Raw genomic sequence first — 27,659 nt, 5'->3', positions numbered from 1 at the left:
GCTTTGGTGGAGGATGGGAGAGAAATTGATGAGGAAGGTGTAGAACTTTGGGATCAGCGTTCCACACAGCCCTGGGATTGAGCCTGGCTCCTGATGGCCTAGGGGGCCATCCATGGGGGCCCCTACGTGCCAGCCCCTTTCCTTACTGGATAATGTATTGTTGGGACGTTATTTCTCATATTTATTCAATTATCTGCTTCTCTCTGTATAGATTCTGATAGGTTCTGTAAAGAGTTGTAAGTTCTAGTATTTTCTCAAGAGCAGGAGAAGCAATTCTTCATTAATTCATGTGCATGCATTCATATATTTGTTTATTGTTCAATAAGTATTATTTCAATGCCTACTGGTGCTAGTTAAGTTTCTCAGCACTGTGCTGGGTATTGAGGAATATGAAAAAGAGTGAGACTCGGTCTTTATGCTTTAGGAACCCCAAATCTGTTTATCAGGAGAGAGAGATGTGTACAAATCAGAACTTGTACCAAAGGAAGGATGGAGTAAGGCTGCCTGAGCAAAAGGGCTTGGGCATACTTTATGGAAAAGGTGACGCCTGAGGAGAGCTTTGCAGCCCAAAAAGGAACTTCTCCTGGCAAACCAGGTGGACTAACGGGGCAGAGGGAAGGAGGGAAGACATGGCAACAGAAGGAATGGCACATGCAAAGGAACAGAGGCAGAAAACAGCAGTTGTGTTTGGGCTGCAGGTTCTGCTGACATGTGGAGGGTGAGGGCAGGTACGAGAGGAAACCAGACAGGTAGAAGGAGGGTCACAAGCCAAGTGTGGACTTCACTTAGTAAGTGATAGAGAAACATGGAGAATGTGTACACAGTGTTGAGTTTGCATTGTTGAAAGGTCACCCTGGCTGCACGGTGGACGATGTGTCAGGCAGGTGTAAGGTGAAAGGCAGGTTGTTAAGCAGCTTAAGTGAGGAAAGAGAGGTGTTTGAACCAGGTTGAAGGTGTGGAGAGAAGCAGATGTTTTTGGATTACGTTAGGATGGAGAATGGAGGGTTCATGGGTATGGATACGGAACAGAGAATCAAGAATGACAGCTAGTTTTAGCATGGTAAGCCAGGTCTACACCAGGGCAACTGATGGAGGAAATACAGAAAGGCAGGCCTTCCAAGGCTTATGCAGAGTCATGGAGAGAGTGGCAGTGGTAATAGTTCAGGCCACTAGTGAATCCAGGAGATAGCATGTGGTGCTTTTCAGCAGCCAGACTGGGCATTTTACTAAACATTATGTGTGTGGTCAGGGGTGAGAGAAGTCTGCAGACAGGTGTCAGGGGCACCTGAGGTGTGTGTGCAGGGGATCTAAAGGGAGGCAAGTAGGAAGGTGAGGTCAGGGTAAATAGAGGCCTTAGATGCGTTGAGGACTTGGCAGGCATTGCAAGGACTTGGGCGTGTAGTTTGGATGCAATGGGAAGCTGACCATCACAGAGATCTGAGCCTCTGGTCTACCTTTTACCCATTTTCTCATCTGTAAAATGGGGCTAATACTAGTAACTTATAGAGTTGTGAGAATTTCAGGAGAGTTTAGCAGTTATTTATATTGTATTGTATTATATTATTTATATTATATTTATTATGTTATATTATATTATATTACATATTATATTATATATTTACCACCTGTACTAAAATCTTCAGTGAGCACAGGATTTACTGAGGAGTGACTTGATCTCACTTGTGTAATAAGATCCCTCTGGCTATGGTTTTGAGAAGAGAGAAGAGGTCAAAGACAGAAATAAGGAATCCCATTGGGAGCCATTGCGCTGGTTCGGGTGAGAGAGGATGGCGTCTTGGGACCAAGGGGGACTGTGGATGCAGCTAAACATGCAGGCTTTGTATAGATACGGCTCATGGGATTGGCTGGCAGAATAGATGAGAAGTCAGAGAGAAAGACAGGAGTCAGGAATAAGAATTGGGAAGCTTTGCTTTTGTTTTGCCTTTAACATTATATGTTGTTAGAAGGACAACTGACGGATCTTCAAAAAATGAAGTCACTATTTCACTTACTACCGCCAACAGACACTGAACAGTGGCCCGCATCTCCCTATTCTCCTGCCACTTTTCTCATGGGGCTCAGACCTGACTGGCATGTGATGGGGCCCAGAGGCCAGTCTGTGAATGAGGGAGACCTGCCGGACTCAGGATTTCTCATCCCTCCTTTTCTGGTTTCCTATGGCTGCTATAACAAATGATCACAGACTCAGCCTTTTAAAGCAGTAAGAATTTTGGATATCAAGAGCTAAAACTGAAGTGTGAGCAGGCCTGTATTTCTTCTGGAGGTCCCAGGGGAGCATCCATTTTCTTGCCTTTTCCAGCTTCTGGAGTCTCCCACACCCCTTGGCTTGTGGTTCCTTCTGTCTTCAAAGCACATTCCCCAACCTCTGATTCCATTATCACATTTCCTTTTTCTCATATCTGACATCTTCTAAGCGCACCTGTGGTAACACCGTGCCTACCTAGATCATTCAGTTTGATCTCTCCATCTCAAAATCCTTCATTTAATCACACCCACAAAGTTCTTTGTGCCATATAAGGTAACATATTTACCAGTTCTGGGGATTAGGATGTGGATATCTTCGGGGGGGGGGGGTGTGCATTATTCTGTCTACCACATTTCCAATGGCCATTGCTTTCTTACTCATTTGGGCTCCTTACTCACCTCTCTCTTTTCTGTGAGCATCAAGGCTCATTAGTATTCCTGCAAATGGGTCCAGCCCATAATTTTGTCTCACATGCCTGATTCTCCCTTAGCCTTAAGCTGAGAACTATGATCTGTGACCTGTACGTTAATTAACCCATGTAACTCTATTGGTTGATGTACATTGTGCACGTAGTTTAGTGCTTGCCATATAAGAAGCAACTACAAATATAGAATTCAGTCTATTCTTGCAATCTATAAATATAATTTTGAATCATGATTCTGTCACTTTGCTTGTGAGCTAACTCTTGGTCTGTACCATCTGCAAATTCGATAAACCACATCTCTCAGGTCCTCATTCCCATTGTTGATAAAAATGCTTACCCAGAGACTCTGGCTTGGCTTTCCAGTAGCTCATTGCCTGTGTGTTATATTTTTCAGAGGAAGTCTACACACATCATTGCAGTTAATTCTTCTCTTCCAATAATTTGTGGCTAATCATTTATCATTCAGCATTTGCTAAGTCTGCTATGTGCAAGGAAACCCATGTCGATTAAATTATAAACTACAAACAGAAGACTTGCTTCCAGGTAGCTTAAGAATCCACTCAGAAGGTATGGACATTACACACATGGCTGCTCCATTTGTTACCAATCTGGGGCAAATGGGTGAATCAGACATAAATCTAAGTCATGCCCACATTCCTTACCTTCTCTTTACAGTTGACTGAACACAATGCTATACTCAGTCTCAGCATTTCTCAGCCCATCAGTCTAGAACCTTAAATAAGCAGAAGAATTTGCTTACCGTCACTTTTTTTTAGTGAACCCATGTTACCTCCTAAGGATCACCCTTGCTCCTTCCGAGTGGTTTCAAGCTATCCATTAGCAATGTGCTGTAGAAGAGGCATCGGGCATCATGCTTAGCATTTCTTGGTGGGTAGCATCCACCCTGTTTACACTTACCCAGTTCCACGTGTTTTACCTTCTCTCCTGTTAACCTGAAATTGCTCGTCAATCACTGTATCTAATTCTGCAGTCTCCATGCTTGCAAGACTTTATGGTACATGGGACACAACTGGTGAGTCCGGATTATTAATTTCAATTAGAGTAGGAGCTGTGCCTGTATGGCCGATGGTAGTCAAATAGTAGAGGGACTGATCTCAGATGTGCCATTTATCTAATTCCAATGTTACATAAGTTCATGATTTGTTTATGACACAGACCATGACTTCTCTTGCCACCAGTCTTTTCCCCCCCACCCCGAACTTCCCATATATGATAATTTCCATTCTCCTCATTGTTGTTTGTGGTTATTCTCGTGGGGAGAACGTTCAAAAAGCCAATTAGAATGGTTAAATACTGCTCTCTCTTTCCCCCTGCAAACTTGATTTTCAGTGTATTACAGACAAACTCTTTTCTTGACTCTTGGAAACACAAGTAGGAGAACATGAAAATATGGCAAATGCTTTAAAAAAGAAATAAGCACTTTCTCTCCTGGTTAGAAAGATAAATGTTGGTCAGTAAAGTTAAATAAATGTTATACCTGTTTTTGAGAGGTATTGACTATGGGATGCAAGAGCTACCCTAATTAAAATTGGCTGTTGGAGTGGTAATGCAGTATCTTGAGTTGCTAGTGAAATTATTTTCCTTTTTTTTTTTTTATACCTTCTTTATATTGGACTATGTTATACTACCAGTAGCAGTAAACCCCAAATACCTGGAAGATGCAGTGTACTGCCCTTCACTGGCATCTTGAAGAAAACAAATATTTAATTCCCTCCTACATGTTGCAGAATTGCGCTTCTTCTAAAATGCACTTCAGGGGCGCCTGGGTGGCTCAGCTGGTTAAGTGTCTGACTTCGGCTCAGGTAATGATCTCGCGGTTTGTGAGTTCAAGCCCCGCATCAGGCTCTGTGCTTACAGCTCAGAGCCTGGAGCCTGCTTCAGATTCTGTCTGTCTGTCTCTCTCTCTCCCTCTCTCTCTCTCTCTCTCTCTCTCTCTCTCTCTCAAAAGTAAATAAACATGGGGTGCCTGGGTGGCTCAGTCAGCTGAGCATCTGACTTCGGCTTAGATAATGATCTCACAGCTGGTGAGTTCAAGCCCCGTGTTGGGCTCTGTGCTGCCAGCTCAGAGTCTGGAACCTGCTTCAGATTCTGTGTCTCCCTCTCTCTCTGCCCCTCCCCCCTCACACTCTGACTCTCTCTCAAAAATAAACATTAAAATTGTTTTTAAAAAACACTCTAAACAATTTTGCCAGTATCCTGCATGTTTTCATCTACTTTTTTAAAACTAGGTTATTAACTTCTCTTCACCAAATAGGTCCAAGTTTGAATATTGTTTTCTTTCAGGGAAACAATGGTCATTCCTTTACCTATTACCATAATTGCAATCAATTAATAATTTCTTTCTGTCATTACTTCTGTTAGACTGTAAGCTACTTGAGGAGAGAGTTGGTAACTCATATCCCCCAAGGCACATTGAGCACCTGCATTATAGTGGAAACTCAATGAATGTTTGTTGAATGAATGAAAATAGACACAAAACAGCACATTCATTCTGAATAGTCAGGCTATGGGAAGAGTCACATTTGTGTAGGGAGTGTACAGAGGTCGTGGCATTTAAACAAACTGACAACGGGCAGGGGGGGATTTATTACACATTTTCTCTCTAGTTGTGGGCATGATCCTGCTTTAGTCCCGCAAGCCCAGAAACAGAAATGTCTATTTTTGAGTTGCTATATATAGAGAGAAGAAACAGTCCCTCTGAATGTGGAGTTACTCAGTATTTTTGGCTCTTTGGCTATTTTCAAGGTTCTTCATCTGGACTTAAAAACCAAATTAATAGGCTATCGTTTCCTCTCATCTTTTACACAGACACTATTTTGGGAGCAGATACATCACCCCAGCCACATCAGTGAACAGACTGTTTTCACTCTTGTAACACGAATGGTCACCCAAAGCATCTTCTCTCTCATGCTCTAGTAATTCACTACTGACCTGCATTGACTTTATTTACTTTTATTAATTTAAGCTAAGTGAATTTTATTTTCTATGAGTGTCTGTGTGGAACTAAGCACAGAAAACCTGTTTGTGCTTAACTCATTTTCTTTGCATCTTCCAAGCCCAAGTTGCTCTCTGGTTTTGGTTTTTGCTTAGTTGTAAGTTGTGCTTGATCAGTGTCCTCAGCACCAAATTTGACAACTAGAAGTGCTTCATAACTCACTGATGCCGTTTCAGCCCCATTTATTAGGATTGCCAGGAATTGTCCTTCTTTTGGAACCACAGACCAGCCGTTTCTTTAGATGGTATGTGAATGAGACTCTTCAGACAGGACAGGGAAGCTTCCAGCCTCCTGATCTGGACTCTTGAGTCAGGAAACTGTGACTGGGCCCGGTTCCTCTGCTGTTAACTCTGGGGGTGTGCCTGGGTTAAGAGAGCTTCTGTTCATACTGATGTCTCATCAAAAACCATGCCATTTATGAATTCCCATCAATGTCTTTGATAAACCCAAGTTGGAAGGAAATAAAAAAAGACTCACAATCTACTAACTGCTAGTTATCTAATAGCTAGAATTTAATAAAGGCCACACACTGTGCTAAATGCTTCACAGGCATTATCTTAGTTTGATCCTTAGACAAACCTGTTTGAGATATATGTTTGTTCCCCTTTTAAAGATGAGGAGTGTGAGGCTCATAAAGGGGGACTTTTACCTGTTCAAGCTGCTCAGCTAATAAGGGGTGAAATTTGGGATTCATACCCAGGCAATATGGTTTCCATGCCTTTCTCCACAGGCTACTGCTTCTCAGCTTCAGGAATATGGCCAGAATGCCATGTGAAGTTCTGTAAGTTAGTTCTTTAGACTATCCAGGTTTCATAGTAGCCTGGGATCCTTAGGAGTGAATTGCTTTCACTGTTTTTAATTAACCTTAGGACTTACCCAGTGTATCAAGTTTCTTACAGTCCCTTCTCCTGCTCTAACTTCTTAAAATCCTCTGAGTTGAGGTTGGTGTTATTTGGTCACATATGAGGAGGTCAAAATCAAGAAGTAGATGTTTAGGCATTCAGTAGAGATTTACTGAGCACTATACAAGAGCTTTAGCTTAGGTGTAAGCAACTCAATGATGACGAAGGCATGGATTGTACCGTCAAGGACCCCAGGCATCATGTTACACTCCCCACTGTATCTGCAGTTCTTAGCACTGTGCATGGCTCTGGGTTGGTCATTTGTAAATATTTACCAAGTTTCACAACTGATGATGTGGCCAGTGGATGACTATTGGTGAAGGGCATTTTTTCTTTCTTTCTTTTTTTAATTTTTAATTTTTTTTTTTTGCTGATTGTGACTTCAAATTCTGCACTCTTAGAACATTCTGAGCTTTTGTAGGTTTGAGAGGTATCCTGGAAACTGACCCCAGATGAAAATTAATCCTGCCCATTTTTATAGGAAAGCTGTGTTATAAAAACCCATGTGTTCAAGGGCAGCTAGGTCCTACCTGAGCCCGCCAATGCCTCTTGCAGTCTGAAGGCTGTGTTCTCATTGAGGTCAGCCACGTACTAGGAAGGAGGATGAGACTACAGGACGGTCAGGGCAGATAGCACATCCTTCAGTATCCGATGAAAGATGCAAATGAAAACCGCCGTCATGAAGGTATAATCAAACACCATCCACCCACGTTAATGTAGATTGTCAGGACAGCCAACCTCTCCTTCCCTGGGAGTCTGACAGGCGTGATTAACATGCTGTGAGCTCGGCAGAAATCACTGTGGCTCTTACCTTGGGCTGTGCCTCTGCTTAGGCCCTGAAGAAATGTCCAGGCAAGTGATGGGATTGTGGAAGAATGAGAGCCGTCCACTGCCTGCCTCCAGCCCCTGCCCTTTGCATATTTGGCTGGCCAGGTTATCCAACTTGTAATTTGGTGAGGGGGAGGTGTTGACTGGAGCTCAAGGCAATATACTCTCCCTGATTCTTTCACAAATTGTTTCCCCAAACCACTATTCTCCTGAGTGTGTCTCAGAACTACTTTCAGTTGCTAAGCAACCCACAGGCAGCTCCAGCCCACAGTATTTCATAGACGTGTAGGCATGTTATTTGGGGGTGCTTCCCCAGTCTCCCTTTCCCCCAGAGCTACCACTTCCCAAGCTCCTGCCTTCTGTTTTGCATACATGTCTGAATGGACCAAGGTGAACATCATCTGATCCAAGTGCAGCTCACATGTCGCCCAGACCACCAGGTCAATCTGATTCCCTCTCAAAAATTTCAATGGAGAGATAAGAACAATACTTAGAAAGTGTTGAACTAAAACATTGTGTAAACTTGGGACTCAGGTGGCCATGTTCAAATACATGCATGTTGATGAGCATGCAGAAGCAGTTAGTCCACAGCATGAAGTATGATATTGGAGAGGAGAGGAGGGAGAGGAGAATCCTGGGATGTGAGGGAATATGGAGAGTACGTGTCTCATGTCTGCAGGAAAGTTGGGCTGACCTGTATTTGAGGTTTGTCTGGAAGAATACGGGAGAGGTAAGGGGCTGGAGGGCATGTGCCAGGGAGTAGTTTATGCCTTGGCCTTTGGCATTTAGGCTGAGAAATTTGGAAAGACAAGATACGTGAAATTAGTGGTAGGATCAAGGGTCTGGAGACATCAACAAGATTGGACAAGTGTGGTAATGAGCAGAATGAATGACCTAGAAAGATAGAAAGTAACACTCAGAACCTGAGATCCTTAGGTTTCAGAGGTGGTAAGAAGGTCACGGGTAGGTCCATTCAGTATGTGACTGAGGCAGAGTAAAGGATATTAATTAGAATTAATGATGGGAAAGACATGGGAGGCCAGAATGTTGGATGGTGACCAGTCGTGGTGGCTCAGAGGCACTAAGCCAACTGCTAATGTCACTGAGGGGGGATGACTGGGGTTGAGTGGGTGGCAGCCATGTCAGTGAGGGGGGATGACTGGGGTTGAGTGGATGGTAGCCGTATGGTGGGATAGGTTTAATAAAGTCTGATGACATGTCTTTCGAGTGAGCCAGGATTCTGAAGGAAGAAGGGGAAGAGAGAGCGTAAGTGGGAAATAAATAGGACTCAGAAGTCCTGAGGGAGCTGGTTGTCCCCTGTGTATGCCGCTTCCTTACAGTCTTGTGCTGGACTCTCTCTCTCCAATTCTGTGCTTGTCAGCTTCATTTTCTTTCATTTCTGACTGCCTGTCTTACATAGCAAGAATGCAGCCCCAGTTTTACATTTCATAGCTTTGGCCCCTGGAGAAAGATGGACTCAAAGCTCTGTCTCGCTCCAAGACTAGGGAAGGGAGTCTTGATACATACTCTTGATTCAGCCACTGGTGGGCAGGTATGGATCATATATTACCAGTAGGGTGACTCTCTGTCAATAGGGTTAATTCCTAGAAAGATCCTATCGGCTGACAATTTCACATGTTTGCAGAACAACTTTCAAAAATTGGCCAAGCAATTCACAGGCTTGGTCTACAAGTTCTTTGGTTCCTTAAGGCTAATTATCTACCAAACTGCTCTCACAAACTGCCAAGTGATAGAAACGGTTAATGCTGTCCCACCGTGAAACATCTGGGTGGGAGAGCAGGGGACAGGGGTTGACTTTAGTGGTAGCCTCTCAGAAGGTTTCCTGTGTGGCACTTCAGTGCTTTAAGAGGTAGCATTTAAAGGAGAGTGATTGAATATTCGTATTTATAGTTAGAAATGAATACTCTTCTGTTTTTCCCCTAGAAACCCTCTTAATGAATCCTTTTTCTTTTAGATATGCAGAAGTTATTGAAAAACGAGTCTCCTTTTGTCTTTGAAGTTCCCAACAATTCAAGCTTTGTTTCCATGATGTGTTTTCACATACCCACCCTGCTTCATTAGGTAGACATGGCTGGGAGGGCATTTTTTAACAGAAGGGTTCTCAAACATTGGAATCCAATAAAAAGACACATTCCTGAGTCCCACCCTCAGAGCTTCTGATTCTGAAATGGGTTCCAAACATCAGTATTTGGAACAAGAGCCTGGCAATTCTGCAGGACAGGAAAATAGTGCTTTAACATTTCATTAGAAAGGAACCTGGCAACCAGTTTTCAGTCCCTGGATTTCCCCAGAATTTTGTCACGTGGTCTTCACATAGATATGGGCAAGCTGTTGTTGGTTCTTCTATCCACATCAAGGAAAGTTGTATTCATGTTATGCCAAACCCTGTCCAACTCAGAAGAAGCATGAAGGCCTCCTTTTCTTCCTTTCCTCCTGCAAAATCCCCCATCCTACCTTCTCATCCCCCCACTTCTTTCTACTACAACAATGAGAGAAAAACTGAAATAAACAAAAATGTTCCTTCTTTTATGAAAAGGTTCCTTCTGCTGCTAATCTTTCCATCCTCCCCACCCCCATCCTAGTCAAGTATGCCTTGTTTAGGAGGTTTTGCATTGTTTTGCTTTTTCCTTGTGAAGCATTTATCCCCAGAAACTCTCTAGTGCACAAGGACCTTTCTGAAAATCTCTCAAGGATGTAAGCAGGAGCCTTAACAATGCTTGAAAATGCCCAGTGTGCTCAGTAACTTCTCTCCCACAGGTAAAGGACGTCCTCACAAGCTTGTAGATGAGAGCCTCTAAGATGCACTTGTTACCAAGGACACAATTTTAATCAGTGATTCGTAAAGCTGAAGTGATAGGGGAAAATGTTCCTTCATTTATTAATTCATTCTCTAATTTGTGTCATCCGTCATCCATCCATCCAACAAACAATCCATCTCCCTATCCAGTCATCCATCCATCCATCCATCCATCCATCCATCCATCCAGTTAATGCTATTGAATGCCCATGTATCTGACTAGAACCAAAAGTGATTATTTGAACAGTGTTGACACTTAAGAAACTCCTGGTGTAGTGGTAGAAACATATACGTAAACAGATTGTGTATAATGTATTGGTCCTTGGTAGCAGAGATACTCACAAGGTATCATGTGAAGTGAAGAAGGTATTCTGCTCTCTCAGTCTCTCATCTTAGTGTGGACCACAATTAAACTCAAATGTGCGTTTCTTTACTTGGCTTTTCACTTTCCCCAGGCACATTGTAAACTCCACAAAGCAAGGATGGCATCTTCTTTATTCAACATGCTTCCCCCAGTACTAGACACAATGCGTGGTGTGTTGCAGGCACTCAAGGGCTCAGAAAGCAATGTCCCAGGCAGAAGGCACAATGAGAAGAAAATGTCAAAGAGGAAAAAAGATAGGTCTGTGGTGCAGAGCAAATGAAAGATGTGAGGAGAGCCAGGGGAGGGACAAAAACTACCTTAATTTTATTAAAGGGTAAAATGCAGGGTTAGAGCCAGCAGAATACTAAAAAATGACAGTTCCCATATGATCTGATGAGCCGGGGCTTTGCCATTGGTTGGAATGGGGACTCGCATGAAGTTTTTTTTTTATTTAAAAAAAATTTTAATGTTTATTTATTTCTGAGACAGAGACAGAGCGTGCTCGAGGGAGGGGCAGAGAGAGAGAGAGAGAGAAACAGAGAGAGAGACAGAGAGAGAGAGAGTCCAAAGCAGGCTCCAGGCTCTGAGGTGTCAGCACAGAGCCCGATGCGGGGCTCAAACTCACAGACCGTGAGATCATGACCTGAGCTGAAGTCGGCCACTCAACTGACTGAGCCACCCAGGCGCCCCTCACATGAAGCAGAAGAAAGGATGACTGGATTTTCATTTGCCACCTGTTTCTCTGGAGGCTGAGGGGAAAATGGATCTGAGGGAGATTGAAGCCAGGGGAGAAGTCAGGAAGCCAAGGTACACACTTCAGGCTGATAAGATTCCAGTAGACATATGTGGGAGACATTCATGGCCAAGGCTGCTGAGAGTGAGGGGCAAGAAGAGTGGTTTGGAATGACCTGCAGAGTTCCACCTTCAGTTGATGGGGTGGCTGGAGGTGCATCAACAGGGAAAATGAGAACAAGAAATATGAGCCATCAGAAATGATGAATTTGGTGTGGGATTTTCTGGGTAATCATTCAGGGGCTTATGGGATATCACACAGAAATATCTGGTTAACCATTGTGTTTATTGTGTTTATACATCAGGGAAAAACTCTCTCTGGGCTGGGGCTGTAGCATTGACATCAACAGGCTGGATGTGATTTAACCCATTATCATAGTCAGTACCACATGAGAGTATGTGTAGACTGAGATGAACAAAGCATTTTGGTGGGGGCCAGGAAAGCCCAGAGCATTGGAAATATCCTGCCAGCCTATCAAATCAGCTTCTGAGCTCTTTGAAGGTAAGGCTCATTTGATTCATCATCCTTATTAGCAAATACAGCATCTTACCCATAGTAATGCTTAAAAAATATTTGTGGTTTCTGGACTATTTGTCAAAAGTGTAAAGATTCCCAGATGATTAATTTCAAAGAGTCGGGGAATTTGGCTTAAACTGTATTGTTTTTATAAAATGATACATTTTAAAAACTAAAAAAAAAAAAAAATTCTTATGGGAGAGGCACACTAGTAACCTAGGAGCATTTTGGAATACTTTCTTTACTTGGCAGCTATGTATTAATGCCTTCTCTGTTCCAGTGGTGAGTGAGGCACACTGTGGGGGCAGAGCTGGGAGGGAATGATGGCCAATTACTTAAGGTTAGGGAGACTTAGTTGGCCTGATATGTAAAAGAGGGATAAGAATGTCTGCTTTTTAGCATCACTTATTCTTGCTAGTTATGTTTACTGTACAAAGCTACTTATACTTACTATATATAATATCCTAACTATACTTATTTAAAGTCTGGAATGTGGTAAGGGCTGAAGGAAAACTAAACAGACAGGCATCATGATGGAATCATGATTATTTTACCTGTGCTACTTTGAAACAGCACATGCTGGAAGAGAGTTTAATGAGAGCTAAAAGTGTCCCGATTTCCCAAACCATTGCCAAACTGGGAGGCACACAGCCCCTGCCTAGAATACTAATAAGTAAGGGTTTGTTTTTTTCCTGTGATTTTCTTTTTCCGGGAGTGAAAAATGTATTTTCACTCTTTGTCATTTTAATTAAATCAAGTCTAGGAAAACATAAAACGCGAATCACATTCCTTTTCAACAGGAAAACTTTGAAAACTGTGCACCAGATTGCAAACTGTTAAAATTCATTCATTAAAAGTTCATGGTCTATTGGACTTTTTTTTCCTTCAAGCATTACATTATGTACATTTCCTATCTGTGTTTATGTGACAGATTGTCTAACAGATTTCTTGTACAGTAGAGTTATATAGTCTGCCAGAAAGGCCTGGTTTGGAACCTGTGGCAATCAGTGAAATGGATTTGGAAATGTCATCTTGCTATCTAGTGGATAATTTAGTAATAATGGCCTAACAGATCCCTCAAGACCAACAATTATATACCTGTTTGAAGTTAATTGGACTATGCAGAAATGGGAGTTATATGAATTATATGTTATAAAAATTTGGTAGGCGTTGAATGGACTGACAGCACATTCTGGAACCTAGTATTGACTTTCAATCATTTTAATGTGCAGGCAGCAGTCGCCAGAATCCTTGGCTGTGGTTGTCTATCAGGGGAAAAGCGCCCATTTTTTGGACCATGTGCTAATTCTGTGTGTAGCCCCACGAATGTGCATGCGTATTGTACATCTCTACATGCATGGACAAATCACATATTTATTTACACCTAAAGTTTGCTAATACCGAGCGTGAAAATTAGAATTCATAATCCAGATTTCTAAACCAGCCTTTATGCTACACCAAATGACTCTTAAGAGTTATGGGAAGGCTTTTATTTTTAGCAGTCAGTAAATTAAACCTTTTATTCATCATTCTGAAAGATGACGGTGAAGAGAACATCCGTTCTTTTTAATTTCAGGAAGGAGAAAAGGCAGCCATCTGATCACAGAGGGAACCCAAGTGATAGGGCTCATTCAGGAGAATGGCTTTACACATTTTTGTCACCCTTCTGTGAGTTAATTGGTCATCTCTGTTACCATAACATTACCGACAATACTAGGTGTCCCCCACCCCAACCCGCTGCCCCAGTCCCTCTCCCAATTTAAGCACCGTCGTTGGAGGAGTATTGTATTCTGGTTACAAAGTTGTTTCCCTTAACTCAATACACTTTCTCTGAATAATTTTTTTATAAGGTACATCTGATCAGGGTTTCTCAACCGTGGCACTTTTGACATCTTAGGCCTGATGATGTTGTTTGGGTGGAGACATTCCTGTGCATTGGGAAATGTTGCACAGCTCCTGGATTTTCTAACCAGTAGCCCTCCCTTTACTTGTGAAAACCAGATGTCACTGGTGGACAAAAATCACCCCCGTTGAGAGGCTTTGCTCTGTACTCACAGTGCTGTTATTTGGGCTATCATTAAAAAAAAATTAAGCATATATGCTCACATCGGATGCATTCTGCAGTGTGTGTGTGCATGTGTGCGTGTGTGCGCCTTCAGCCTTTTCATCCTATTACCTGTTTCCCAAATGCAAAGTACATTTGTAGCCTCTATTTTTGTACTGGCTCTATGTAACATATTTAATTTTGAGTGCAGAGAAAGCAGCCATTTACAGTCATTTTAAATTTGATAAAGATTTAATGAGAGCGGAAAAAAAGACATACATTTCCATAAACTAATTTCAGCAGATGTGTGGATGGTTTTATATGAAACTACAATGAAAGAGAAGGTAGGGAGGCATTGTTAGGACAGAAAGATGTAAAGTCCTATATTTCTGTCATTGCAAGTATACTGTACGTTGTGCAGGCCTGGAATCAGAAGGGTAAAGCATCCTTACAACCCTGTATGAATGTCATAAGAGAGGAAAAAAAAGCTTTTGCAGAGGTAAAATGCAGCGTATAAAATACAATAGCTTCACTAGATGGTTGTACATTAAAGTCTCAGAATTAAATTATTCTGTCATCAAGCCATTCATAAAGAAACCATGTTCATTTCTCATGTCTGCCCCTATTGCCTTCTGTGGGGCGTTTGACACTTCAAAGGCCTGAAATGTAATAATTATTTTTGCAGGACTTGCAGTGGTTTTGTTTTGGGGTAGAACATTCCAGGTTGTGAGCTTCTTTGGAGGGCGGGCATATGGTTAGGTGTTGTTAAAGGCTCTAGGTAACATTTGTTTTCTGTTGACGGTGGCTAAGAGCAGAGTGGTTTTATTTTCTTGTAAACAGTGATTCTACATGATTTAAATTCAAGCATACAGGAAAGGAGAAGAGTACATGGGAATCCATACTTAATTAGCCACATAATGTGGTTCCTATCATGTTCCTGCTAATGATGAAGGTGGCTTGGCCTCACTGCCCCCTGAATCAGAAAGAAGGTGAGTATGAGAAGCAGTATTTCAGGAGGATTTTGAGAAAGCTATGTTTTCTATCCATTCCTCCAGCTATTGGAAAAGTGAGCGCTAAGGGTGCTAGGTCAGCAGAGATTTGGTGCGTGCATTGGATTGCATTAGTTCCTTCCTAGAACTGCTTTTATTAGATTGTAGTTTGGGGTAATACAAGGACCCCATGTCCAAGGATGTGGCAAGAAATAGAAATGTCCTCTGTGCCACTGTGAGGATGTGTCCTGGGTACTTACATTTCAAGTAACAGAAAGCACAGGGGCTAAAAATGCAAATGCCACCATGTTATCAGACTGCCCTGCGTCCAAACCCCAACTCTGCTTCTTAACTACAGCATTTCTCTTGACTCTGGTAAGCACATTTTCTCATCCATGATACGAGGGATATGTTAGTGAGTGCCTGCATCGTGTATTGTGAGGCTCTCCTTACACACAACGATGCAATCAGGTGTAGCCTGAGTTCTCAGGTGATAGTGGCTGTCATATTTGTTACACAGCAAAATTTCCTTCTGCTTCTTGTTTGAATAATTATGATAAAATTGAACCATTGGTTCATTTTCGTAATATAGGTATTGTGTAAATTAATGATAAGATTCCCCTCTATGTTGATTAGTAGGAAAATCCAGACAAAACTTTTTTGGCTCTCACATAGTGAACAGAGAGGGTCTTGTGTGTTCATATTAATGGAATTCCTGGCATCAGTATGTTTCCTGCCCCCACTTTCACTTCTTCCATTTTATCCCCTATTAACAAGATAAATACACCTATTTTATTTTGTTGTATTGTGTTTGTCAGGATGAGCCAATTTAATCCTTCCTGGACCCAAGGTGGCAGGGGAATGAGTAATAAATAGATCAGAAATAAATGTAACCCCTGAAATATTGATCTGGTCTTATTCTTTATATCCCTTAAACAACAGGGGCCACAAACTCAAATATCCAGGCAGAGAGTGTCAATGAGAAACATAGGCTTAGTTTAAGTCAGCAAGACTTGGTGGGAGCTGTTATAAGCAGACAGAGTATTTTCCGTCCTCCTCCCAGGATCCCCCACCCTGGAGAATCTCAACCACCCCATTCCTGCCCTTCTTTCCTCAAGCCCACCTCTTCAGATTCAACATGGTGCTCCTTCAACTAACACAGATACTTGCTAGTTTTGCTCAAACTGTGCATATTGTTATCTTTTTCTTTTCTTTCTTTTGTTTTGAAGCAAATGACTATGTATGGAGTGGCCAAAGAATAGATCTCACACAAAGCTTTCTGTGGATGTGAAATAATAATAATTAATGATTGTGGGGATTATCAACATTAGAAATAAAGGTAGCTGACATAAATGGAGCATTAGGTGTGTTCTGATTAACTCTGTGGCATGCTTCTGATTTTTTTTTTTTTTTTTTTTTACAGTTAGGTACTATTGTCAGTGAGACTGTGGAGACACAAGGAGACAGTCTCACTCACCCTGGCCAAAGACCATTTGTTTATGTGTCTACCTCTTGGCATCTTGGTGTGCTGCCAAGCAGGGCACTGTACCTTCTGGCAGGTGTGACCACCTTCACCTGGAAGGATTTCCTGACCCTATAAACTAGATACTTCCGGGTCACCTTCCAAGATTCAGCTCACTGGTATCACCTGCCTTGGAAACCTTCCCTGTTCAGCCCACTGGGTTAGACACCTCCCCTCTGTCTCTCAGCCCACACAGCACCAAAGACAGGGCATGTGCAGATGGTGACAGAGCTGTGTCCCACAGGCCTCTGCCTGCCATCATTCCGTGCCTCCAGTGCCATCTTCTGTAGGCAACGGTGCTTGGAGAGCAGAGAAGACCCTCTGGGAAGTATCCCCCAGGGATCAAATGATGCCAGAAGCAAACCTTGGCTATAGGGGGTTAACAGTTTGGCCTCGGCAGGACGATTGTTTGAATGTGAATCCTACTGTTCTGTCTTGCTAGCTATGTGATCTTGGGCTAGTTATGAGCCTCTTTGTGTTTAGTTGCCACATCTGTGAAATGAGAAAAATAATTACATCCATCCCACAAGGTTACTGAGTGGATATGAGATGATGATTGTAGAGCTCTTAGCGCAGGGCTTGGCACATAGAAGGTGCTCATTAAATGTTAGTTACTACTCTCCATGATTATTATAGCTTAGGTAGTAATGTTCAGTATTGCTTAATGGGGAAACACCTCAGTCGATTAAATTGTTATTCATTTAAATCTTATTTCCTCCTCTTTCATTCCACAGACATCTCTGGGGCACAAAATGGACAAAGCCCCTACCTGTCCAGAGAGTATAATCTCCACCCATGCTGACAAATATGGCTGCCATGAGCCTCAGGTGGCTATTTACATTTACACGTAAATGAATTTAAATGAAATTAAATTAAAAATTCAGTGCCACATTTCAAGTGCTTACTAGTCACATGTGGCTAGAGGTGCTCCTATTGGACTCTATAGATAGATAGGACATTTCCATCACTGCAGAGAGTTCTTTAGGGCAGTGCTGGTCTAGTGGAAAAGAGAGATAATAAAAACGTAAACAAGTGTCTGAATTATCTAAGAATGCTGAGAATATGCTTCTTGAAGCCATAATTTCACCTAAATGTTGTGTTATTCTGCCCTGGAGCTGTTAATACTGTCAATTTGGGAAAGTGTGTGTGTGTGTGTGTGTGTGTGTGTCTCAATAGTGAATAGGTCTTACTTCTCTCTGTTCTTCTCTTGCTCTCCCTCTTTCCCTTTGTTGTTCCCCACTTGTCCCTTTGTCCCTTTTTTTCTTCTCTCTCACTCTCTCCCTCCTTGTATACCATGTACTCTTCTAGGGGAATGAAGTTCTTATTCTTACAGATTCTTAAGTCTGTCAGAGACCCAGGGTCTTAAATCTAACTGTGGCATAATGCCAGGATAGGAGCAGGGAAAAGATGAAACGTGGGAGGGAGGTATCATTCCTGCTTAGCGGTGATAGGAAAGGCTGCACAGACAAGGTTTACGCCCAGCCTTGACCTTCAGCAAGACTCTCAGCCTCCTGGTGAGTGACAGGCGAAATGTAAACAGGACCTATCTCTTAGAGGGCAGGAGTTCTATGAATGCAATTATTAATCACTGTGAAGCTGTTGTAAACTATTACCATAAAACAATGACACGCTCCTTTTATTCTCCTAGATCAATATTACTGAAAGGCCTTCCTGTCCCAGGCTTATCGGATAGACGGGCAACTCATATTGCCATAAATATATGATGACTTTTTCATCGCGTGTTAACGGTCTTCAGCATTTCAGAAAGCACAAATATGTAGGTGGATGGTACCTGTGTTTGCTAATAGCTGTATTTGTTTTAATTTTGTGATTGCCTTTATTCCATCTTTAGTTCTAAAAAGGCTTATGATAAGGGCACCGATTCAGTAAACCATGAGATTATTAAAACAAAATAAATCATGTGAGCCTAACAATGGAAGTGGGGGAGAATAATGGTAAGAAAGAAGATGATGGAGGGTAAAAAGTTATACGAAGAAATCATAAGATTTCATCTACTCAAATTTATTAAGAATCTTAAGGCTTTGGGATTTTGATTGACGCCAAGGAGTAGGGAGGAAGATATAAATATGATTAAGACCAGGTTCTTACAAGTAGAGGAAATGGCTTAGAGGTAAAGGCTTGGAGGTAAAGGGAATTATGTATTCTTGGAACAGAAAGTGGATCATTGTGTGTGTATGTGTGTGTGTGTGCACACCTATTTGAGTTTATTGATGATGATGGGGGAAAGCCACAGTCAATGAACCTAGAGATAAGTAAGGACCAGATAACTTAGGGCTCTGTTAAGGCAAGTTAAGGAGTTTAGCTTTTACTCTAAGGACAATTGGGAACCATTGAAGTGGATCAAATTTTCCATTTAGAAAGATAACTCTCCCTGCAGTGTGGAGAATGGATTGCAGTGGAAGGAGACAGGAGAGGAACATCAGTTAGGGGCTGTTGCAGGTGAGAAATGAAGGAAGCTTTGGGTGAGAATAATGGCCATGGGAGTGAAGAGAACAGGGTGGATCTATGAGATATGAGGCGGGACAGTCAATGTACCTTGTGGATTAATTGTGGCTCTCACCTTTCATTTTGGAAGGTTCTACGTGGGTGCAGGTAACATTTAATGAGACAGCAGAAGTAGGAGTAGGAGCAAATATTGTGTCTAAGGGAGAAGAAGGCAAATTAAGCTGTAGGTATGATATTTAAGATGTTAGGAAGGCACTTGGGTAAAGTCAGATGTTTGGTAGGCAGTTGACTTTATGAACCTGACACTCAAATGAGTGGGATTAGTGCCATATTTGGAAGATTTGGAGTATATATGGTTTTTAAGTCACTAGAATAGAAGGAGTTATCAAGGTAGAGTTTGGAGTGAGAAGTGGGGAGGACCCAAGATCTCTTTGGATCCCAACACTGACATCAAGAGGTTTCCCAGAGGAGAAAGAAGTCCAAGCACTCATTAAAAAGTAGGAGTATCAAGGAGAAAATGACACAGCCTGTCTTATGATACTGTAGGGTACCTTGGTGCCGTAAACCATGCCACTGAGTGATTAACTCAAGGGGAACTCGTACTGAAAAAAAAAGATGAGAACCCAGGACTCATCTCTGGGGTCTTGCATTATTTTCAGGTGACCTTGAATTTCTGAAAGTCCCCATGCCATTGTTTTGGTTTGAAATGGAGAGAAACGTGTCTTCAGTGATACACTGTGAATTACTGACTGCTTTTCCAGACATCTCAACTGTAACTTTAATCATCTGAGTGCTCGTTCTTATCACAGTTCCAGCAGTGCCCCAGGACTCATTAAATTGCTGGGGGTATTTGAAGGCATCCCAATTAAGGACCCATTTTATGTGCATAGTCGAAATCCTGGAAATTATTGTCTCATTTGAGACACAGGAGTAGGTGCTGATATCTGCTAGGATGAATGATAATGTGGACCCCAGTGATTTGCTGTCCTTCATCGTTTGATCTGCTTTAATGACCAGAGTGTAAGTCGCCAATTGTTGTGTGCAGATAGGTGTTACAAATGGAGTTGTAAATTCAGTTCCTTAAAAAAAAAAAAGAGTGGGCATGATATTCTCCCCTGCAGTGCAGTTTATAGATGACCCTGGGGCAAAGTGAGATGAAGCCCAGAATGCCCTCTGAGGAATGGAGCGCATGGCCGTGCACATGAGCACACACAGACACAGGTTTAGGTTCTCAAAATTGATATAATTTCTTAGGGGCATGTTTGTAAATGAAGATATAGAAACTATTGACATCCATTGCTGGGGAAGTTTGAGCAAGGGAACTCAAAGTTTTATGCAATTGGATTTTTATTAGAAATTGTGTATTTGATGTTTCTTAGTACAGAAAAACTATGTATTATTCTGAGTTCTGGAAAGTCATTTAGAATGTGGAGCTTTTAAGCTGGTTGACATTACTCAGTAACACAGAGGGAAACATTCATGGTAGTTAAGGATTTGGAATCTGCAGAACTATGTCCACAGCTTGACTTTCTTATTTATTATTGGCCTGACCTTGGAAAATATATACTTAATGCCTCTGAGACTCACTTTCTCCATCTTTAAAGCTTCGTTCATTCATTCATTCATTCATTTAGAGAGGGAAAGATAAAGTGTGCAGGGGAGGGGCAGAGAGAGAGGGGGAGAGAGAGAATCCCAACCAGGCTCCGTGCTGTCAGCGGATAGCCCAACGTGAAGCTTGAACTCATGTACAGTGAGATCATGACCTGAGCTAAAATCAAGAGTTGGACATTTAACCGACTGAGCCACCCAGGGTCTTTAAAATGAGGATGGTCATCCTACCAGATTCAGTGACGTATTAGAATTCAGGGGGAAAAATGTATGAAAATCACATGACATGAGGGATGTAGTAGGTATAGGACTTTTAACCCATGATTTTGGGTCGGGGTAGGGGAGACACAATTCAGCCCATAACATAGGTTACCACAGTTTGTATGACCTTGTTCCCATCAGAGATCTTTGAGTCTGTTTTGAGGTTTGGTGTTTTTGTTTTGTTTTGTTTTTGCAAAATGAACAACATTTGGAAATGGAAATTGAAAAAATGAGATACCACTAACACACCCACTAGAATGGCCAAAATCCAGGACACTGACCACCCCGAATGCTACCACAGATGTGGAGCAACAGGAAACTTTGCTGGTAGGAATACAAAATGGCACAGCTGCTTCAGAAGATGGTTTGGTGGTTTCTTACAACACTCCATACGATCCATCAATTGTTCCCCTTAGTATTTTCTGAAAAAAGTTAAACTTATGTGTACACAGAAACCTGCACGTGGATGTTGACAGCAGCTTTATTCATAATTGCCAAAACTTGGAAAGAGCCAAGATGTGCTTCAGTAGGTGAATGGATTAATAAACTGTGGTACATCCACACAATGGAATATTATTCAGCATGAAATGAAATGTGCTATCAAGTCAAAAAAAGACACACAAGAACCTTAAGAGCCTATTTGTAAGTGAAGGAAGCCAATCTGAAAAGACTGTATACTTGATGGTTGTGACTATATGACCTTCAGGAAAAGGCAAAACTGTGGAGACATTAGAAACATCAGTGGTTGCCAGGGATTAGAGGAGAGGGAGGGAGGGAGGGATGAACGGGTAGAGTACAGAGGATTTTTAGGGAAGTGAAATTAGTCTATGTGATACTATCATGATGGATATGTGTCATTATGCATTTGTCCAACTCCATAGAATGTACTACACCAAGACAGAGCACTCATGTAAATTAGGGACTTTGGATGATAATGATTTGTCAGTATAGGTTCCTTGATTATCCCAAATGTTCCACTCTGGTGGGGATGTTGATAATGGGGGGAGGCTATACATATGTTAGGATATGGAGTATGTGTGAAATCTCTGTACCTCCTTTCAATTTTGCTATGAACCTAAAAGTGTGCTATAAAATGTCTAAAAATAAAATAAAAACATCTCAATAAATAATCTACCCATAAGACTCATCTAGCTAGGGGAGAAATATTTTATTATAATTTGGAATTTTGGGTTTTTTTTCTTTTTCTCAAAGTATGGAATGACTGCTTCCACTGCGAATTTAATAACTTGATTCTGTTTTGACAACAGTATTTAACAGAAGATTATTTTTTCCAGTGGCAATCTGCAGATTAATCAGGTAATATTAGCTGAATCAAAGAGCTGGGAAGACTGTCCCATTCAAGCTCTCTTTGTGCTTCTGTAGGGGCAATACCATACCCCAGTGCAAGGGTGTATGCAATTATTTCAGCTTTGTGGTAATTATATGGATATTTTAGTTGTTTGGTGCATTTAATTATGCTTTGTTAAGCAGCCCGTATTAACTTTCACTGGGGCAAGCTCCGACTGGATTAATGCCAAGAGGCTTGCACATTTAATGTTCCACACAAGGCATTTTCCTAGAGGCAGAGAACAAATGAAAATTGGGCAGAAGGGTTATAAGACCAACTACCTTTCCGCTCTGTTTTCATGTTTAAAAACATTTTTAATTGAAAGTTTCAGAGACAGTTTTATCCTTTTAAAAATCCTTTTTAAAAAATGAATACTTGGCTTTTGGAACCATTAATGCAACACAGAACTGTCTAAAGTAAAATTAATAGATAGCCCCCTCTCTACCTCTCTAATGCCACCCTGGAAGGATGGAATTTCCACTTACACATTGGTGTGTGTGTGTTTGTACTCTTTTCTGTGCTGATACAAAATACATGCTGATAATGTGTCTTTTTTTTTAGTTTTTTTAAACGTGTATTTATTTTTGAGAGACAGAGAGAGATAGAGCACAACTAGGAGAGGAGCAGAGAGAGAGGGAGACACAGAATCCAAAGCAGGCTTCAGGCTCTGAGCTGTCAGCACAGAGCCCAATGCGGGGCTCAAACTCCCAAACTGTGAGATCATGACCCTAGAAGAAGTCGGCCACTGAACCAACTGAGCCACCCAGGTGCCCCTAATAATGTGTCTTTTAAAGATGGGCTCACACTCTACATTTTATTGAGTGATGTGCCTCTTTTTACATGGCATGGCCATTATCCTTACATGTCGATGTTTCATTCCAAGGCCCTCTGGCTGGCTCAGTCAGAGGAGCTTGGGACTCTTGATCTTGGGGTCGTGAGTTCGAGCCCCATGTTGGGTGTAGTGATTACTTAAATAAGTAAATAAAGTTTAAAGAAGCCTTTTGAGGGGCGCCTGGGTGGCTCAGTTGTTTGAGTGCCCAGCTGGTGATTGCAGCTCAGGTCATGATCCTGAGGTCATGGTCCTGATCCTGGATCAGGATCCATGGATCGTGAGGGGAGCCCCGTGTCAGGCTCCCCACTGAGTGTGGAGCATGGAGCCTGCTTGGGATTCTCTCTCTATCCCCTGCTCTTCCCAACTCAAGTTCTCTGTCTCTCTTTCTCAAAATAAAATAAATCTTAAAAACAACAACTTTTGATTCTGATCCTTCATAATAGCTGCATAGTGTTCCATAATATGGGCACAGCTATCTGTATTTGTTCAGCTATCCGTATTGATAGCTTTTAGATCATTTCTACTTGGGATTTGTTTGTTTTGTCTCCTCATAAAATAACCATTTGCAACAATAAACATTTTGTAAGTTCAGATACTTTTTCTTTCTATTGGATAGATTCCCAGAACTGAAATAATTAGTGAAAGTTATGCAAATTTTTAGTTTTAACAAATATTACTAGATTTTTTACCCAAAAACATTGGAACAGTTTTCAATCTTCCCAACACTGTAAACTAACTGGCCAACATCATATATTAGCAATCTTTTAAAAATTACTCAGTATAAGTGTAGCCTATACTATGTTGTTTTAATTTGCATTTTCCCAACTACCTGTGATGCATAATGTCTTTTCTATTGTGTGAGTCACTGCTTTATAATCCATTTTCAGTTGGTTTATCTTTCTCTTGTTAATTTTTAGAAATTCTTTGTAGGCTATAGCTGTTTACCTTAGTTACACTTGCTATAAATACATGCTATCATTTGCCTTTTGACTCTATCTATAGTGTCTTTTTCCATGTAAAAATTTAATTTTTCAGTGATCACTTCTATTATGGAATTAAGGAGCTATCCTTCCCCTATCCAACTTTTATAAAAATAGCCTCATATTTTCTTATAATAATTTGTACTTTTATGCTTTTTCTTTAGATTTTTCAAGTTACTTGAAATCACTTTTTTTTTTTAAAGTAATCTCTACCCCCCAATGTGAGGCTTGAATTCATGACCTTGAGATCAAGAGTTGCATGCTTTCCTGACTGAGCCAGCCAGGTGCTCCTGAGTTTACTTTTTCAAAATGCAGTTTGAAATTTAGCATGCTTTGTTTCTCTTAAAAAGGTTATTCAGCTGACCCAACACCATTTATTCAGTATTTCACCATTTCCACTAACTTGTATGTATACACCCCCCCCAACACACACATACACATTATCATTTCTGCCCTCTTTATGTTCCCTTCAACCACTTATTTCCTATTGTGTCTTGGAGTTTTGCTCATGAATGCCCTTCAGCCTTGACATGAAGCTGTCAAATGACCTAGGAAAGACCAGAATTCCTGACATTAAAGTGCTGGGCTGGTAACACTTAGGGTCAGAAACTTTTTGAATCGATGTACTCATGAGGTTTCTTTTGGGTATAAGTGTCAGAAACCCCACCCAAGTTGGTTTCAGCAAAAATGAAGAATACTAACCTTCACAACTGAAAACTCCAGGAATTGCTCTAAGTTTGCTAGGTCCAGAAGCTTAAACTATGTTACTAGGACTGAGTCTCATCTCCCAATCTCCAGACTCTGTCACCACCATGTTTAGGTTGACTCTGCCATTGTAAAATGGGAAGATGGTTACTCACTGCCATAGGTTTTATCTTACTCTCTGAACAGCCTCAATATAAAACCCTGAATCACATGCACATCACTAAAACAATCCCCACTGTCAGAGGATTGTGAGTTCCCCAGTAGCTAGTCTGTCTCACATGCCCTGCTTGAGCTCTGGGGTAGGGTCAACTCTACAGGAACCGTCCAAACTGGCGGCTTATCCTCCCTGGGAGAAGGAAAGCCTCTAAGAAAACATCAAATGTTGTTACTGGAAGGATGGGGTGGCCCCTTAATAATCCCATACTAGTGATGTTCAATACAGCTGATTCATTGTGACTCAAATTTCCGTATTACTTCTGCAAATTCATTCAGCCCTTTAAATGAGTCATTGATTCATGTTCTACTGTCCCTGCCACTGGCCTTTGATCAGATTTTGGCCCTTGGGGTGAAGGCATCTCTTTCCGCCAGGTTGGAACGGTAGCTCTGATGGCTACCTAAATGTTGGCTGTACCTAAATGTTGCTTTCCAGAGAAATACAAATTAAAATAATAATGTGGTAACGTTTTTACACCTTGAATTGGCAGAGGTTAACAAAATTGATAGTAACTGATTTTGGTGAGACTGTGAGATAACACAAATCCTCATATACTGATGGTGAAAGTGTAAACCGGTATAGCCTTTAAAAGCTATATAAAAAGATACAGTTTTAAACAGCAATGCCTCTGTTATTAATTAGGCCTATAGCACAAACGCTTTCAATTGGTTTATCTTTTGAAAATAGCCACACCAGTGCAGAAAAGCATACATGCGAAAGGTTTGAATCAATGTAGCATTTTTATAATATCAAAGTCATATCCAATTTAATGTATATTAGTAGTGGACTGATTACAGAATTGCTGACATTTAAAGAAAGGGCAATTACACATTTGAATACCAAAAAAAAAAAAAAAATCTTTCAAGGTAAGGAAAATAGCTCCTCGAGGAAGATTTGGCCCGAAAATCATTGCCATAGTTAGTATTTTGCAAAGGTTTACCCTAGAGTGGGCAGGTCACCTCTTTCGTGCTTTGATTACACCTTCCATATGGATTACAGATCATATTCAAAACATTAATTACTCAGCAACAGCATTAATCACTTCGCTGAATGCATTTCACCTTTTCTCCTTCCCACAATGTTTGTTTAAACCAAGTTGACTGGATAGCAGTGCATTAAAAAGAGGTAATAGTATTTGGCAGAAGGAGATCTGAGCTTCCAAGAGAAGGATTCTGGGGTCGGTTGTTAAGCCATCATTTATTACCTCTGTTACCCCCAGGCAAGGTGCTTACCAGCTTTGGAAAGCCCATATGCTCTTTTGCAAAATGGGCATAGTAATCAGTCTCTCAGATCTAGCCTGCTTATCATGAACAGTGTATAATAGTGAATGTTTGTAAAATGTTCTATAAACCCGAAAGCCCTGGCCACATTCGCAAGTGTTGCTCTCATGGAATTACCTTTTATGACTATGTTCAATCTCTGTCCTCTTATTTCCCACATGAGGAGGTTTTTTACCCAGGCAGAGTGGTTGTCTAACACTCTGTGTTTGCAGAACGAGGCAGAGCAGTTTACTTGGAAAAATAAAAAAATGGTAGAGTGAGTTTTGTTGTTGTTTACTTATTTGTTTTATTTGACAGGGAGATGAAAGGCACACTTTCTATACCTTGTGCCTCTAATGATACTATTCTTCTTTTGACAGTGTAGATGAGCCAGAAAGAGTCAAGATAATGCAGTGCATTTGATTTCATTCTTTACTGGACATCTTTTATTTTCATTTCTGTCCTGAATGAGTATGGCAGTTGAACTCAGTCCTTGGGTTCCTAGGACTCAGCTTCTAAAATCCACAAGGAAAGTAAATTGGTAGTATCCTCACCTGTGTTTTTAATGCACACTCAGACCAGAGCATTCTCACTTAAGGAAATACATATGTCTTTAAGTGACATAGATTGGAACATGGCCTTGCTCATTTGTTTCCATGCTTTTGTGCTGAAAGGGCAGAGTACACAAGCTTGCAACAGAGACCATAGGGCTCACAAAACAGAAAATATTGATTCTCTGAGCCTTTACGGAAAAAGATGGTCATATCCTGATTTAGACTGAAGTTTGAGTTGATTCATTGTTACACCAACAAAAAACTTGAAAATTATGTATATTTGTGAGTATGTGTATAACCTTTAAACTTTCTGGCTAATCCTTACCGGAAAAAAAAAGGAATTAAAAAAATTCCAAAACCATCAGTGGTTATAATCTTCTTCAGTGCATCTTGACATCATTTTATTTTTCAAACATTTTAAACGCCTTCTCTTTCCCAAGGACGGTGTTAGGTACTTTCACATATGTTATTTAATCCCCTCAGCAACCATCTAAATTTGTTGGTATTAAACCCATTTTAGAGGTGAGGAAATGGGTGTTCTGGAGGATTTAAATAACTTGCCAAATTTCTTGGAACTTCACAAAGCCAGAATACAAACTTAGACATGTCTGAATTTGAGCTGATGGCTGCTGGGTGGAAGGTGATTGGACTTATCTTCTCTCCACTATCCTGGTGCCAAGTCTATGGGAGGAATCTCTGAGGGAAGGAAACCAAAGGATAAAGAACTAACCTGCAATGGACCCAAGGAGGCTTAAGTCAGAGTTTCATCTTTTTTAGTGTCTTTCTAAGGTATTTTGAACTATCCTGGGCTCTTTTTTTGATGTATATTTATTTATTTGGGGGGGGGGGGTGGGGAGCAAGAGAGAGGGAATGAGAATGAATCCCAAACAGGCTCCACGCTGTCAGTACAGACCCCGTTGCGGGGCCTGAACCCACAAACCATGAGATCA

General features: G+C 41.2%; 1 protein-coding gene and 1 long non-coding RNA gene across 23 annotated transcripts in view; both read left to right on the top strand.

Moving 5' to 3' along the window:
- RBFOX1 (RNA binding fox-1 homolog 1) overlaps nucleotides 1–27,659 on the top strand; it is a 2,073,113-nt gene that overhangs the window by 949,763 nt on the left and 1,095,691 nt on the right. The gene's annotated exons all lie outside the window — the stretch shown is intronic.
- LOC147573156 (uncharacterized) lies at nucleotides 6,940–18,217 on the top strand. The gene is made up of 3 exons (XR_015245610.1): nucleotides 6,940–7,293; nucleotides 17,217–17,309; nucleotides 18,131–18,217. It is a non-coding gene; the product is annotated as an uncharacterized LOC147573156 (long non-coding RNA).

Source organism: Puma concolor, chromosome E3, assembly GCF_028749965.1.
Source record: "Puma concolor isolate L17-30 chromosome E3, mPumCon1.1.hap2, whole genome shotgun sequence".
Lineage (NCBI taxonomy): Eukaryota > Metazoa > Chordata > Mammalia > Carnivora > Felidae > Puma > Puma concolor.
The sequence above is the reverse complement of the archived record's forward strand: the minus strand, read 5'-3'. Positions and strand labels throughout refer to the sequence as shown.